At 38.5% G+C, this 17,094-nt stretch overlaps 1 protein-coding gene across 1 annotated transcript in view; it reads left to right on the top strand.

Annotated features, from left to right (window-relative positions):
• The first annotated feature begins 573 nt into the window (after nucleotides 1-573).
• PIK3R4 (phosphoinositide-3-kinase regulatory subunit 4) overlaps nucleotides 574-17,094 on the top strand; it is a 52,512-nt gene continuing 35,991 nt past the window's right edge. Inside the window, exon 1 of the mRNA XM_088150893.1 lies at nucleotides 574-634. The gene's annotated coding sequence lies outside the window, so the exon portion shown is untranslated. The remainder of the gene's footprint in view (nucleotides 635-17,094) is intronic.

Here is a 17,094-nt window from a genome sequence, read left to right as displayed (position 1 = left end):
TTCATTGCCTCAGTTAGGAGTTGGATTAGAAACTAACATTGCCATATCTGACCAGAAAAAAATTCAGATAATCACTAGTTGGCAACAAAACAAAACAACAACATCAACATCAACAACAACAACCTGTTGCTGCCTTTTAGTGGTCACATGGACTTTTGCACCTCTACCCTCATTGCAGATTTTCTCATACTATTTCTTGGGAGCTGAACCCTTACCTTTTCCCTTTGATTTTCTTTCAAGTAATCTTCAGACACTCTTTAAAATAAAACACATTATTTTCTTTCCTTCTCCTAGGGATTTATGAACACACCATGAATGTACTACTTTTAGAACAATTTTAATGATTTCTGTGCCAAAAATAAAATATCTCCTCCAGTTTGATTATGTCTGTTAATTCTTATCAAGCATGACCAACTTGTCATCTCAACTCTAAACACATTACTTAACAGTAAGCATCATGATGGCAGTGAAGTGTACTTTCCATGTAACCTATTCTGTACTTCCAAGTGGATTATCAGGACTAGGGTCTTCGCTTTCTCACAGAATAGCTCAAGGAAATAGTATCTCTGTTTCTTGGGAGTAGTGTACAATGCACCAATGCAGTGAATGGCAATTAGCAAAAGTTTGTTTTAAGGTGAGCTGTGTATTCTATATAACTAGTATTCTATATAACTTTAAATAATACTTTATTCATAATAAAATACTTTATATAAAGTATTCTATATAACTTTAAGGTTCAAGCATTAATTTTTAACTACCATATGGTTTGTTCCATTCTGATTCAGCATTTTATGTGAACTCAGTCGTGGTTTGTAAATCATAGTTTATGGCTTAGCGGATTGTGTGAATGCATTCAAATCTGGCTGATTTTCAGAGGAAACAAATGCCAAAACAAGGATGGAAATGGTTGTACAAGGCCACTTTCAGGCAAAATACCCATCAAGAATTTAGCAGAGGCATTTTGAAAGAATGCTAAGCCCATGTTTAACACTTGGCAGTTTCCCTGCAGTTTGTTCCATTTTACTTAATGCCTGCTTAAAAGACATAGTTTACTGAAGTTGTTCCAATATGTGGGACCATGTGGTTGCCTGGAACTATTCTGTAATTCAGAAATCCTTTGATAAGGTTTTAAAGTATTTGTACATTTGCTCCTAATGAATATCTGTTTTGGGACAGAAGCATGTAGAACTTGTTATTACAGTATATTGTTTTTACTTTTTCCTCATATCTTTTTCATTCTGTGACCTTTTGTTCCTCCTTGTTTATTCATCAATGGATAAAGTCTGATTTCATTTTTATGCACAGATGGATATATAATACAGATGGGTAGATCCATATATCTACCTTAAATGACCTGTATGTAAACATTAGAAGATTAGACTTAAATTATCTGACTCATTGTCCTTCATACAGCCCGTGAGAAATTAGTTTAAAGCAAGATTAGATATACACTCTTTTCTTGTACATTTGAACTCTAAGTGATCTGATTTCCTAGCAATAAAACTATTTCTTGTATTAATGTACTACTTTTATTTCTGAATCTTTGCATGTAAATGTCTGCTGTGATGCATGCTTTGGTAAATAGGTATCTTGTTTTTATAAAATGAATTGGGATACTCTGGAAATGCCTGAAAGGTTACAAAATATGCTTTGGAGAAATGGCACCTACTGATTACTGTGTTCTACTTTTTAAATTAACCACATTGATCCATTAATTAATTAATTAATTATCAAACCATTGATACATTGTTTTTGATGCAACCCAATCCCAGGCATGCATATCAAGAGAGCAGAATCTTTGATTCAGAAATTCAATTTGAAGATAATTCAATCAAACCAAATTAGACAGACAATTCAGACTGAATCAAATAGGATGCTTCTGAAGTTATTCAATGATCTGAAGCATCACATCAAATTGACTCCATTTTCCAAACTGAATGAAAATTTGAATTAGATGAGAATCAATTAGCACATTTATACAAGATAACAAGTTATCTAGTAGTTGTGTTTGGAATTGCAGCCAGTTTGCCTGGTCCTATGACTAATGCAAGTGCAACTGAGTTAGCTAAAACAAATGTTCAGGCAAGCATACACAGAAGTATACAAACCCCAAGCAGTTTTAAAAACCAGTAGATTTTGGAGGCAGGTAGTTCTGTTTTAGTTCAGATTCAGCTCAGAGTTTTAATAATGGTTCAATTTTAAAAAAAACACTCTGCTCTTCAATATAATTTGAGCCTGTAGCGATTGACTTATTATGTGATTAGATGTACCATGTGTTCATGTTGCTAAGATTTCCCAGACTTCTATCATTATTTTATGGTCTCCAGATTACTTGTTGCCACTTCACAGAATTGGTACGTAGAGACCACAGGATTACCCTGGGTTTCTGAGCTGGGGAGAGAATTTCCAGACTGCAGGCTTATCACAGTCCACTGTCCTACTGTAAGGTCACAGGCAGTAGTATGGCCTTCTATTGGAGAGCCAGCATCCTTTCCCCTTCAAAGCATAAAGAGCATATTGAGGCTCTACCGGTCTGAAGGAAAGATTGCATCAGAAGATGGAACTTCCAATTCCAAAGGCCCACCCACTGTGTCATCCAGCCCAGCATGTAGTCTCACAGGTGGGGGTGGGGGTTGAATGGGGATAAAAAAAACCCTACAGTTAGATGCTACTAGGGCAGATCTACTGAGCAAAGATCAGATTCCTCAAAGATCCTCACACTCATTACCACAAACGTAACAGATAAGGTCATATCCCCAATCCTCTTGGCTGATCTTTTTCCTTTCAGGAAGGAGGGAACTGGAAGTAGAAGAGAAAAATTGGAGGGAGGTTCCCTGGAATACTGTATGAATATTTTCAGTCCTAGTGATATCACTGACCAAAGGGAAATTTTCTGAGTTCCCAGAGCATTGTTGCAATCTGGATGTTAAGTAAAAACAGGAGGAAGAAAAAACTAGTATGGTGATAAAGCTCCTTTAAAGTGTTGAGGCAGGCAAGGCAGAATCCCAGGCTTGGGATGGCTATTATATAATTGCCCAAGTCCACCAAGCGATGTGCCGAATATCTACTAATTCAAAAGGAGGAAAGAAGGAAGGAGTCTAAACTTTAATCCTTTGAGAAAAACAAAAATACCTGACATCTTTGTACTGCAGATACCAGTCAACTGTTGTATATGAGGCTAAATGTTTGTCTTCAATAAAGATTCTAATTTAGCCAGGCCACATCTATGAATCTTATTCAAGTCAAGCTGGGAAGCTGAACTAAGAGCTGAGAGATCAGTGATTTACTGCTGAGTCCTGGAGTCTGACAGCTATAGTGGCTGCAGTTGTGGCAATTGCAAAGCTCTGTAGTCTTAATTGGATTAGTCTCTGGTGTGCTAACAGATTTCTGGCTATTTTGGAGAAACAATCCTAATGGTATTTTTTCTTAAAGTACAGTGGTACCTCGGGATACGAACGCCTCTACTAATGAACATTTCAGGTTACGACCAACTCGGGATACGTCCAGAGTCACGGAACGGATTAAGTTCGTATCCCGAGGTACCACTATATAACATTTGACAATTTTGAGTGGGAGAGAATAGGGTCTTTACCAGGGACATTCTACAGCTTTCTTGCCCAGCAGCTGTATCAACAGAGGGGAGCCTGTTCTGTGATGCAAGCCTCTGATATTCTGGGTCAGGTATCACCAGGGGTGGGGAAAGAGACTGAATTTACAGAACAGGACTGTCAAGGGCACTATTGTGGGATTGTATCTTTTAGAGTTCTCCCTTTTTTTTTTTCTTCCTTATGTGGTTCTTTTTGCATAAGGGGCATTACCAGAACTGGGCTAGAATACAGAAATATTTTGGATCTGTCTCTAGCACTGTTGGGCTATTCATTGGCCTTTAAGGAATCTGATGATTCAGAACAACAGCATGAAGTGCATTCTCATCAATAGTCATCAGTAGGGGTTGTGTTAGCCAGGACTCTGCGGTGTGGCAGATATAAAACAGGAAAGCAAATCTGATAGTACAGCATGCTTCTGTCATTGAGCACACTCAATATATCATACCCAGTTGCTACATTATACCCAGTTACTACAGAGAAAAATCACAGGAGATGTGAGAGTCACATGAAGTTGTTGCATTCAGCAAGCATTCAATATTTACTTCTTCACAGATAGCTTATTATGGTGTCAATAGAAGAGAATATCTGTGGTTCACAGTTGAACTGTGGAGTCCTTGGGGTTCTCTGAGCTTGGTTGTTTTCTTGCAAATGTTTCGTTACCCGGCTAGATAACATTATCAGTGCTAGAATGGAGTTTGCTCTCTGTTCATATACAGTGGCTTGTCCTGCCTGTGTTGGTGGTTTTTTTTCCTGGCAGTTCCTTGACTAGGGTATTGTTTATTGCTTGATTGTGTGTCTGGTGATAATCTTGGTGTTAATCTCTGCTTATCTGGGTGTTGATTGCTGGTGAGGAGATGTTCTGGTTTTTTGTTTCCTTTTTATTGTCTCTTTTGAATAGTGCGAGATATTATTTCTGTGTGCCTGTTGATGGCTATCTTGTCTGAATACCAAGCTTCCAGGAATTCCCTCGCATTTTTAGATTTAGCTTGGTTTAAGATGCTGACAGTTTCTCAGTTGAAATTATGATTATGTCTGTCCATGTGTTGTGAGATTAAGGAGTTTTCATTGTGTCTTCTCACTGCTAGTTGGTGTACATGGATGCGCTCTGCTAGCCTTCTACCTGTCTGTCCTACATAGCGGTTGTTACAGTCCTTACACTGTATATTGTAGATGACTTGGTATCGGAAGGCTTAACGGTCAATCCCCACTATCAACACCACAGTAGTTGCTAATCAAAGAATGATTGCTGGACTATGGGGCTGTGGTCCAGGGAGTAATCAGGGAGTGAAACTAAATATAGAGTTAAGTTTGTATGGCAAACTGGAGAAAAAAATGAGCCAATCGTATTTTAGTTATATGTGTTGTGCCAAGCCAACATGGCCGATTAGTTTATGTTAAGCATGTTATGTGAACTCAGGAAGTTATCTTAACTGAGAAAATCATAATTAAGCTAACCATGAGTAAGCAAGTTGTGTTTATCCAGTACACCTGGGTAAACCAGAGAGAGGGTGAAGAGAAAACCAAAATTTTTTTTTTTTTGAGGAAGAAATCCCCCTCTTCAAATATATGAGAGAAATTGTAACAATTATTGGAATAGGACAAAAGAACTTTCCCTCACCAGAAACAAAACAAAAAGGCTGTTGGGAAATGTTGGCCTATTGCTAAGGATACTGTTTCTGCAAGTCTTATTGGCAGCGGTAGAATTTCAATTCCTTCCAGGTGTTTTTAGATACGATAGTCCTATATCTCTATTCAAATAATTTGGGAAATAAATCCATTTGCTGATAAAGTTGGAGCTATTTATTTTTGCCTTTAATCTCTCACGGAGCCCAATCACCCCCCCCCCCGCCAGGATCCTCAGAACAGTTTGAAAACCCTGCCTTAAGAGACACTCTTGAAGACATAGAAGATTATTAATAATCCTCTGAACTATGAATATAAGCCTTATGAGACATTTATAAAGAAAATTGTACACAGTATTGCCTAGATAGTTCTGAACTATAGCAACATTCTCCCAGTACCGTATTTAGGCATAAGCTAAACAAGCTACAGCTTAGGGCCTCACAATCTGCAGGCCTCACAAAATTTCAGAATTTAAGTTTTCTGATTTTGCAAACAAGTTCATTATGACTTATATTAATAAAAGTGATCCTGATTATTTATTTTGTCAGATTACTTATTTTGTGTGTGTGTGTATGTGTGTGTCTTAAAATTATTTTTAAAATCACATTTAAGTATTGTTTCCAGGCTATACTATATTATAATCTATGAGAGAGATCAAGCTAGCCAAATGATAGATATGTAATCAGTAAATGCATTCATTTGAAAATAATTTGTATTTTTCACTTTAAATATATTGCTATTAAATAATTAAAAGGCATATATATGTTTTCAATTTTTTGTGGCAACCCAAGGTCCTGTTTTGGTATGCACCTTAGTGAGACCTTCTGGTGTAACTTTTTAACAAGGGGCCTCCAAGCTTTATACAATATAGCTTAGGGCCTCTCCAAGTCTCCAAATCCAGCACTGTTGACTCTTCCCTAGAAATTTTGTCTCGACTCAGCATTGACTTTAAGCATAATCATTGTTTAGCTGAAATGTCTCTATGCCCTTAATGCAATGTGTGAATCTGGTATTATAGAAAATATTCCAAACTGCAATACAGTGCAGCCTACTAAAAAGAATTTCCAGCTAATACCATAAAGCTTAGAAAATCAGAGCTGAGATGAAATGTAGCATGTGTATATCTCCATCTTTTTCTCTCTGTTCTAAGCAATCGACTCTTATTATTGTTTGCTTCTGCACAGATCTGATGTGGAATTTTAATAGGAGGTTACTTGGGGAGATTTTGAGCTCCCTTGCTCCTTCCAAATACTTATCTGTTGACTAGGGAAAAACGCACATCAAATTTTAATGAATAATTTGATCTAGGGAATGTGAAGGACAGTGAGAACCCATTTTTAAATACTGTAATCTAGTCAAAATATTACATTTCTCTCTGAAAGTGAATGTATTTACAGATTAATGTATGTGACCTTTTTTTTAAAGTGAAGACAAGACAGCACATTTGATTCATAAAGAGTAGGACAAGAATGAAGGCTGACAGCGCCTGATGGGATAGAAAGCAATTTGCCAGTCCATCACTGGGCACAAGGATTTGTATATTAGTAATGTAAGATTCAAGGTTAATTCATATTGCAGTAAAGCTTTCCATATTTTTTTCCAAAATTAGAATTTATTCCACTAGCCCAATTTTTGCCTTTTCATTTGCAATAACCAATGTCACCGTGATAAAGAAACCTGGAAGGGGGGAGTCATTTGAAATGGAATTTAATATTCTGATCAGGATGTCCTTTCATTTAATTAAGTTATCTTTGAAAATCAAATACAGACTACCTTGTGAAAATGTCTCTTATAATATTTTGTTCTAGTCAAAACTGGAATGAAACAGCCAAGAGGCCTTAATCAAATGCAAGCTTTGATACTATTTTTAAGAAAGGTCAGGGAGCTGATATTGTTCCTAAGAAACTGCCTTCTTTATATACATGCAGCTTCTTTCCTCAGATAAGACAAGAAAGGTAGCCCTTAAAGGACAGCCACATTTCTACTGAAATCTATCATCTGTGTGAAGTGTGGCAGCTCCAAAGTGAATATAGGAAAACATAGTGAATATAGAGGCAGGAGGTCTCTAGGCAGAAGGTGGAAATCTGTATTTGATTTAGAGGCATGAGTAGGGATAATAGACTTTTTACCTGGTGCCCTCCAGAAGTGTTGGAAATCAACTCACTTAATCACTACCCAGTATAACTAATGATTTCTTTAATATGTGAACTAGGAACTCAGGGTTGCTTGTTTTCTAACAAACTAGAATGATAAACCAGTAACAAAACCATCAATTTTACTGGCTTTTGGGATCTTTGCAAACAAGGAGTATTTAACTGAAAATCCAGCCAATTAAATTAAATACTTTATCTCCCACCATACAGAAGTAAAAAGTATTGCATGCAGTGATTCATATTACAATTATTGAGATAGTTTGGTGTACATATTTTAAGCAGGGATGGAGAAATTTGTTGAGCAGAGTACAGCAGTGCTCCCAGAAACCCTTTGCCCAGGGAAAAAATACACACCAGCATGATAGGTTTGCAAACTGCAATGTCCATATCTTGTTCTCCAAAGAAACTCAGCCAGAAAATATATACTATCTGGTTGTTTATTAATAAAAATACAAAACGCCATAAAATACAAGTTGTATACAAAATATAAGAAAAAACACTTCTTCTCATAAATTCAGCATCCAAGACTTATTCACAAACATAAAGTCTCTAGCCAAAAACTCGCAGAGAAGAGGTACACTACTTGGTTATTTGTTACAACTACATAACCCATAAAACTTACATACCTACATAGTAGCTAACACAACTGCAACTATAACTGCAAAGCTGGGCATACAATGCTCCAGTTATATTGCCACTCCATACCCCCCCACTGGGTAACTAGCATACACATGCCAATAGGTGGCAGTAATTAGCAGTATGCGTACACAACACACAAATCACAAGTTGTTTTGTTTGCATAAGCTACATAAGCTAGACATAATATTGTTGTACAGATAACGGGATGAATTTCTTCCCATGAGAAAATCCTGACACCCCTCTCAGCCCGTTTTCGACACAATACACGCTACAAGATAGTACAAACAAATGGTTACAACAATACAGAAACAATTACATTTGTTCAAATCCAAGTCTAGTTAACATTGTTTTATGTTGTACAATAGACAATGCTTTGGTAAAAACATCTGCAAGATTTGATTCAGATACACAATACACAAGATCAATGAAATTTTCTAACATAGCTTGTCTTACATTTTTGTACTTTACATCAACATACTTTGTGCGAGCACTTAGGTTTTCTGTTTTAGCTAACCCTATACAGGCTTGGGAATCTTCATGCACTGTATAAGGCAATGACACCTTTATTTCCAAATCAGTGAATAATTGATGAAACCATCTTAACTCACAAACTGTTTCTGACAAAGCTGCGAATTCAGCTTCTGCTGTGGACAAGGCAATGGATGTTTGTTTCTTTGCTTTCCACGCAGTTGTGGATTCACCAAATTACAAACAAACCCAGTTTTGGACTTCCTGTCACCTTCTTTGGCAAATGAACTGTCAACAAAAATTACAGGCTTTTCAGGCCCTTTGGTTGACATTTTGAGACAAAGGTCTGTTGTACCTTTTAGATATCTCATTACTCTTTTTAATCCTTGCCAATCATGTTCAGTTGGTTTAGCCACTTTACAGCTCAAAACCCCAACAGCATAGGATAAATCAGGACGTGTCCATTGTGCTAGGTGAAGGATTGAACCTATCACAGAATGGTACACTTCAGGTTTTTCACACAACTTTTCACATATCTCATGTTTTCCAAATCACAAGTCAATGGGGTTTTTACAGGTTTTGCATCTGACATTCCCATTTCTGCTAACAACTGTTCTATCTTTTTCTTTTGACTTAGATAGATTTCTCCATTTTCAGCTCTGTGCACTTCAATCTCAAGGTAGTATCTTAACATACCTAGATCCTTCAATTTAAAATATTTCTCCATTTGCTTGGCAAATTCTTTTACCAAGTTTAAAGAACCAGTGGCAAGACAAAAATCATCAACATAGATGAGAAGTACTGTATAGTCTTCCCCAGTTCCTCTGGTATACACACATGGATCAGCTAATGATTTCTTGAAACCAATTTCCAACAAAGCTTTATCTAAACATCGATACCAACATCTCCCAGCTTGTTTTAACCCATACGTGCTTTACGCAATCTATATACTTTCTGGGAATCACCACATGTGTAACCTGGAGGTTGCTTCATATACACAGTTTCAGGAAGCTCAGCATTCAAATAAGCTGTATCCACATCAAAGTGATGAACAACCATGTTTCTTTGTGCAGCTAAGGCCAACATTACACGCAATGACTCAGGCCTAACTGTAGGTGCATATGTAAGATTATAATTCACAAACTGCTCTTGTGAATAACCTTGTGCCACAGTCTAGCTTTATACTGAACAGTATCATCAGGTAAAAGCTTCTTTCTAAACACCCATCTGGAACCTATGGCTTTTTCTGATGCAGGTAAATCAACAATCTCAAAAACGTTCTGTTTTACTAATGCATTGAACTCAGTATCCATAGCAACATTCCATTTCTCTTGCTCATTAAAAGGTAAGCTTAAAATTTCCTTGAAATTCTGTGGCTCACAGGTAATATGACACACCCTGACTTGTTGAACAACAAACCTCTCAGGCGGAACCCCTTTTGTTACACGGGTTGACCTGCGTGGAATTTCAAAAACACTTTTTTCTTGCTCTTCCATTTTCTCCTTTGCCTGCTGTAATTGCTCAGCTTCAGCTAAAGCCGGCAACTCCTCTGCTTCTTGTTTAATCTGCGGAGAGAGGGGTGCAGCAGGTGGTGTTTGCTCTCTAGCTAACTCTGTGTGTGACTGCAAAACCACCTCTGAATTTGCATGAAGCCTTTGCCATTCGGAAGGCTCTTCAAATCTGACATTTCTAGAGATAACCACTCGTCCACCACCCAATGAAAATCTATAAGCTTTAGATTCAGATGAATAACCAACAAATCTCAAACGCTGTGTTTTTGGTTGGTTTTTTCTTCTTTGAGACTGAGGAATTTGTACATAAGCAAAAGTACCAAACATACGTAAATGCTTTAAGCACGAATATTTACCATACAGCAAAAAATAAGGAACTTCATTCACAGCTGAATTCCAGTGTCTATTAGTGAGAAACACTGCTGTTAACATTGCCTCACCCCAAAAATGGGATGGTACCTGAGCATCTTGCAGTAAACTATCTTTTAAAACGTTCAAAACGCCCACCTTGCGTTCAGCGATTCCGTTTTCTGCAGACATGCCAACATTTGTTAATCTGTGAAAAATGCCTTTTTTACATAGCCAGTTTTGGAACTCATTGCTCATAAACTCACCCCCTCTGTCTGTCTGCAAACTCCCTACTTTATGCCCATGTTTTCTCTCAACCATGGCCACAAACTCTTTGAAACGAGAGAAAGCTTCAAACTTCTGTTTAAGCAAATAACAAAACGTGAAACGTGTTTTATCATCCACCAAAACAAACATAAATCTTGCTCCACCTTCACTTGGAGTAAATGGACCAGCTAAATCAGCATGCACAAGGGCAAACGGCCTCTTGGAAATTCTGCTACTCTTTCTAGCAACAGGTGCAGATTTTATCTTAGATTGCTTACACACAGTACAATCAAGAAACTTTGCACACTTCTTGAATCTCAAATCTGGATACATTTTTGCCATTTTTGACAAATTACATGATACAGTTATCATGTAAAGGCACATTACCAGCACAACTTCCAATTAACACATCTTGTTTAGGAAGCATTTCATACAAATGATTAACCAATTTCCCTCTAGCACACTCTGCCCCCTCTTTGATTACATAGCATTCAGAACCTTGGAACGTAACAGTATACCCAATGCTAGTTAATACAGGGACACTGAGAAGGGAAAAATCAAGTGTAGGAACACAGAGTACATCAGAAACCACTTCCCTCAAACAAGGAATAAACACTTTACCTTGCAGGGTCACTTTAGCTATAGAACCATCAGCCAAGTTAACTTGTTGAATTTTAGGCTTGCATTTAGTCAGTAATAACTGCTCATTGTTCACAATGATTTCACTGCAAGCAGAGTCCAATAACCACTTATCAGCACAATGTTTGTCTCTGTTAGAAATCAACGCAGACACCAGTCTAGTACTTGCTTGTTTTTTAACAAATTGTCCCTTCCCACAACGGATGAACCTTCTGGAACTCTCAGTAGGCTGATTTTTCATAGGACAGTTTTTTAGAAGATGTTTGGTAGACTGACAACGAAAGCATTTCCTCACCATGCACGCAGTCTCTGTGCCAGTAGAAGGGTGCTGCTTTACGTTATCAATTTTCTTCTTTGAAGTTGTTATCTGTAAATCTCTTGAGCACTGTATCTCCTGCAATCTGTTGGTCAGATAATCAACGGTCAGATCAGCAGGTGGGAGAGCTTGGACAGCTTCTACAAGCATCTCAAATGAATCATCAAGACTCGAAAGAATTATTCATGCCTTTTGTTGCTCTGGAAGTTGCATATTGCGATCTGCCAGCTCAGCAAACAAAGCCTTCATCTTATGCAGGTGCTCAATCACATTATCTCCTTGCTCCAATTTAAGGTTATACAACTGCTTTGACAAACTTATGATGGCAGCTGAAGTCTGCCTTGCATAGATGTTACGCAAAGCCACCCAGCATCCGTTAGCAGTTTCCAAATCACGAACATGCACTAGTTCTGAAGACTCAAGTCCCAATATCAAATTACCATACGCCCGGTCCAGCAAAACTTGCTCAGCATCTGTGGGTGCAGCTGGAGCGGGGTTGTTTACAAAATGCCAGAGCCCCTCTTTCATGAAGAAAGATTTCATCTTTATACTCCAAGTCTGGTAATTCTTTGGATTCAATCTTTCAAACGGAAGGCTCACTGCCGCTGTAGGTGCCGCCGCCATGTTTCACGATTATAACAGGCTCTCAGACACAGAGAAAAAATCCAAACTTCAAACGAAACATTCACAGGCAGGGTAATAAATCCATAAATCACCCTTCACTCAGGAATCTCAGTCCTGGCTTGCATCACTCCTGGCCTCCGTCCGGGGCACAGTCCTGGAACAACAGTCCTGGAACCTCACGCCTGGACACTCTGGGACCTCAAGCCTGGGTCCTGGTTCTGAGTGCTGGGTTCTCTGGGCTCTCTGGGTTCTCTGGGCCCATAATCTGTTGAGCAGAGTACAGCAGTGCTCCCAGAAACCCTTTGCCCAGGGAAAAAATACACACCAGCATGATAGGTTTGCAAACTGCAATGTCCATATCTTGTTCTCCAAAGAAACTCAGCCAGAAAATATATACTATCTGGTTGTTTATTAATAAAAATACAAAACGCCATAAAATACAAGTTGTATACAAAATATAAGAAAAAACACTTCTTCTCATAAATTCAGCATCCAAGACTTATTCACAAACATAAAGTCTCTAGCCAAAAACTCGCAGAGAAGAGGTACACTACTTGGTTATTTGTTACAACTACATAACCCATAAAACTTACATACCTACATAGTAGCTAACACAACTGCAATTATAACTGCAAAGCTGGGCATACAATGCTCCAGTTATATTGCCACTCCATACCCCCCCACTGGGTAACTAGCATACACACACCAATAGGTGGCAGTAATTAGCAGTATGCGTACACAACACACAAATCACAAGTTGTTTTGTTTGCATAAGCTACATAAGCTAGACATAATATTGTTGTACAGATAACGGGATGAATTTCTTCCCATGAGAAAATCCTGACAATATTATGGCACTCAACTGTTGCTAGTCTATAACTCCCATCATTCATGACCACTGCCTTTGCTAACTGAGTTTGATGGGATTTAGAGTATAACATCTGCAAAGCACACAAGCTAAATTAAGAGTGGGGAATTCATGGCCCCCAACCCATGGGACTCTTGGGTGCAAAAAGCACAAACATGGCTCTGTACATTACCTCATCCCTGATTGTTCTAACCATTAAGCGACCAGCTATCTGGCAGGATACTGAGGACTAGTTTCCAGCTGCTAGAGCATTTCCTGGTGTCAATGCCCAGATTTGTCTTTAGAAAATCGTTCTTAGAGTTTTAGGTTTTCCTCTTATTTTCTCTATAATGTAGAACTAATATGTTTGATAAAAATATTTATGCTGAAGCATTCCTTAAAATCAGAAGGAATGCCATTCCTTGTATATGTTGCTTCCATTAATTTTGACAGTTGTTATTTCATTCATTATTGGAAAAAGGAAAAGAGGATATCTGGCTATGTGGAAGAGAATACAAATGTTTTATTTAAATGATACTATGCTGCTAAATTAAAGGGATCAAAAGCAATATTAATTACAGTGAACGGTACCTTTGCTAACTATCTAACACAGTTAGGCAACAGTGTGCCAAAAGATGTTATGGAGTCTGCAAGCTTCCAAGACACACTACAACAACTTGTATGGCTGAAATATTAAGCAAAAATACAGCAATCTCACATGACTAGGCAGTTTCACACAAGATTTCAGTGAATGAGGGAGGAAGGGGCCTGACAAGTTTACTGATCCCTGACCTAATGGAAATTATGTTCTATATGTACCAGTGCTCATGTAATTAGTTTGGATGATAATTATAATGGAGAGAGCCTTCTGGGGAACCTGAAAATAAAACATCACTGCATTAAGTCAGTCCTTAAAGCAATTCTACCTTTTTCACTAGATGATTTCATTGTACCTGGCCCTTCTGAATGCAGGGTGTTGGATTGCAACTCCCATCCAGTGGCTAGCACTGACATCTGTAAGGTACTACACTAAGGAAAGATGCCCTAGTCTAATCACAGGTATTTGGCCTGTGAATTATTATTAATTGCCAGAACTCAAATCCCAGAGATTCCTTGGTTGTTTTAAAAAGTATTTTTAGCAGTGGCACAGAAACAGATATTATATTGACCTAATCTGTGCTTGGAAGCTAAGCAGTTTTGGGCCTGTTAATATTTCAATAGCTGACTACCCAATCTACACCTAAGGTTGTAGGCTAGGCTAGGTACTGTAGTTGAGAAAATATCCCAGAAGAAAACAGTGGCAAATTATGGATGTATCCATGTGGTTACCATGATTCAAGGGAGACTTTACTATTCTTATTTTTTTAAAAAGATACAGTGAGATAGAGATTTAGATGCAGCAAAAACATTTAGGAATGAAATAAACATGGCATGGACACCAAATCTAATATTTTGTAGCACACCCTTTTGAGGCGATAACTGCAATCAAGCACTTTCTGTAGTTCTGAATAAGACTTCTACACTTCTCAGCTGGCAATTTGTCCCACTCTTCTTCAACAAACTGCTCCAGTTGTCTTGAGTTTGATGGGTTCCTTCTGCCAACAGTGAGTTTCAGCTCTTTCCATCAATGTTCTATTGGATTCAGATCAGGACTTACAGCAGGCCACTTCAGAATAGTTCAATGTTTGCTTTACAACCATTCTTGGGTTTTGTTAGATGTATTATATGTTTTGGGTCATTATCCTGTTAGAGGACCTATGACCTGCGACTGAGACAGAGCTTTCTAACACTGGGCATTACATTTTTCTCCAGAATGCCTTAATAATCTTATGATTTCATTGTAATGAAATCTGCACAGATTCAAGGCACATGGTGCCAGAGGCAGAAAAACAACTCCATCGTATTATGGAGCCTCCTCCATGTCTCACAGTAGAGATGGCATTTTTTTCTTTAAAAGCATCATTTTTTCTTCTGTGAACACATAGCTGAGACTTGCCAGAAAGCTCTAATTTTGCTTCTTCTGTCCAAAGGACATTCTCCTAGAAGGATTGTGGCTTGTCAACATGAATTTTAGTAAACTCCAGTATGGCTTTTTTGTGTCTGTCTTTCAGAAGTGGGGTCTTCCTGGGTCTTCTACAATGGAGGTCACTTTCAGTCACACAGTGACGGATGGTGCAACTTCATATTGTTGTACCTTGACCTGGAGGTCAGCCAGGATCTGTTTTGAAATCTTCCTTGGTTCTTTCTTCTTTCATTCAAACTATTCTTCTGTTCAATCTGGGGGCAAACTTGCAGCCATGTCCAGGGTGGTTGGCTATGTTCCCATGGACCTTAAACTTCCTGACAGTATTTGTAGCTGTGGTCACAGGAACATGAAGCTCTTTGGAGATGGTTTTGTAGCCTTTATTTTTATCATGCTTAGCTATTATCTTCTTCCTTTCCTTTTCAGACAACTCTAATTTTCTTTCTCTTGTTCATGTTCACGGTCCTGTACACAATGATAAAAATCCTCGAGTGAGCACTTTTCTCCATTCAAATAGGCTGAGTGACTGATTTTGAGACTGAAGACGTTTGTGATACTAATTAAAGTACAGGTAGTCCTCAGTTAACAACAGCAATTGGGCCCGGAATTTCCATAGCTAAGCGACAAAGTCATAAAGCACAGCGTCACATGACTGTGTCACTTAGCAATGGCAGTTCTAGCACTTCCCAGTTGCCATTGTTAAGTGAATCACCACGGGTCATTAAGCAAGGATGTCACATGGTTGCCATTTGCGACCTCCAACCAGCTTCCCCATTAACTCTGCTTGTAGAAAGCCGGCAAAGAAGGTCACAAATGGCAACCATGTGACCGTGGGAGCTCTAAGGGCCGGGACCTCAAAGACCAGTCATAAATACCATTTGTTTAATGCTGTCACAAGTTTGAATGGTCACTGAATGACTGGTCATTAAGCAAGGACCACCTGTAAATAGTCTGCTTGTGTTAGGCTCAGCTCAAGAATAACATGGGAACAGTCCAACCGAGTTCAGTTCCTTTACTGCTTATACTATATAGACAAAATCTTGCCAGACTAAATCTGTACTACTGCAACTAGTGGATATACCCTGGGAGATTCTAGGGAATGGCTATTCTAAACCTCTTACAGTTCCCACATTCCTCCTCCAGACTGTATTGTCTCTTGTCTCTCTGCCCTTCCTGGAATGCGCCCCCTCCTTCCTGAGAACCTTGCTGTCTTCTGCAATTCATCACATCACCGCCCCCCCCCTCCCTTTGTAGATACATTCCATCACAGCTTGAGATATTACTAAAATCCAATAATGTCTTTTAACTTCTAAGGATGCCAATAATTATGTCCGTGCCATTTTCATTTGTTTTATTCTTTACATTTTATTCTTTATGTTTTATTCTATATATTAAGCCATACATCAAAAGCACAGTGTCTGCTGTATGGACTATGGAATAAAGAATGCTGGATGACATTTACTTGTGACAGTTTCAACTTATTTCATGGCAGATTGGGATTCTGTGGGAAAAAGTGGAGGGGTACCAATACTTTTGGTCACGTCTGTACATCTAAGTGGGAGGAATGTCCTAGATCTGCAGCACTTTTTTTCCTTTGAAGCAGGATCTGCTGATGGAATTGTTCAGTTAGGTATATCAATTGATGAATGTGCCTTTGTAGACCAGGTACTCAGGTGGGACTGAAGACTGTCTTTATGAATTTCTGCTTTGTAGACCAGTTCTATCTTCCATGTGGTAACACTGAATGTTGTTGCTCAGCCTCTGGAGCCTTAAGACAGCATTGCTTTTTTACTCATCCTGCACCTAAACTATCTACACCTGGATTTACCCCCCACCCACCCACCCACCCACTATTTGTACCTATTCCATTCTGTTGACTTTTAAGAATAAGTCTGCAGTCTTAGTCCCTACCACTTTGTTAAATTTAGCTTTCTGATTAGCTACATAAATGGGTGTGTAGTGGGGTCAGAAAAGAGGATAATTGCTAAAAGGCTGTTTCTGATTACTGCAAATCACCATCCTCCCAAT

The sequence above is a fragment of the Python bivittatus genome, unplaced genomic scaffold (assembly GCF_059951505.1).
Source record: "Python bivittatus isolate LINGU-HERP-01145 unplaced genomic scaffold, Pbiv_v1 ctg000610_np1212, whole genome shotgun sequence".
In the NCBI taxonomy this organism is placed as follows: Eukaryota; Metazoa; Chordata; class Lepidosauria; order Squamata; family Pythonidae; genus Python; species Python bivittatus.
Note: the sequence above shows the minus strand (reverse complement) of the source record. Positions and strands in the feature narration are given on the sequence as shown.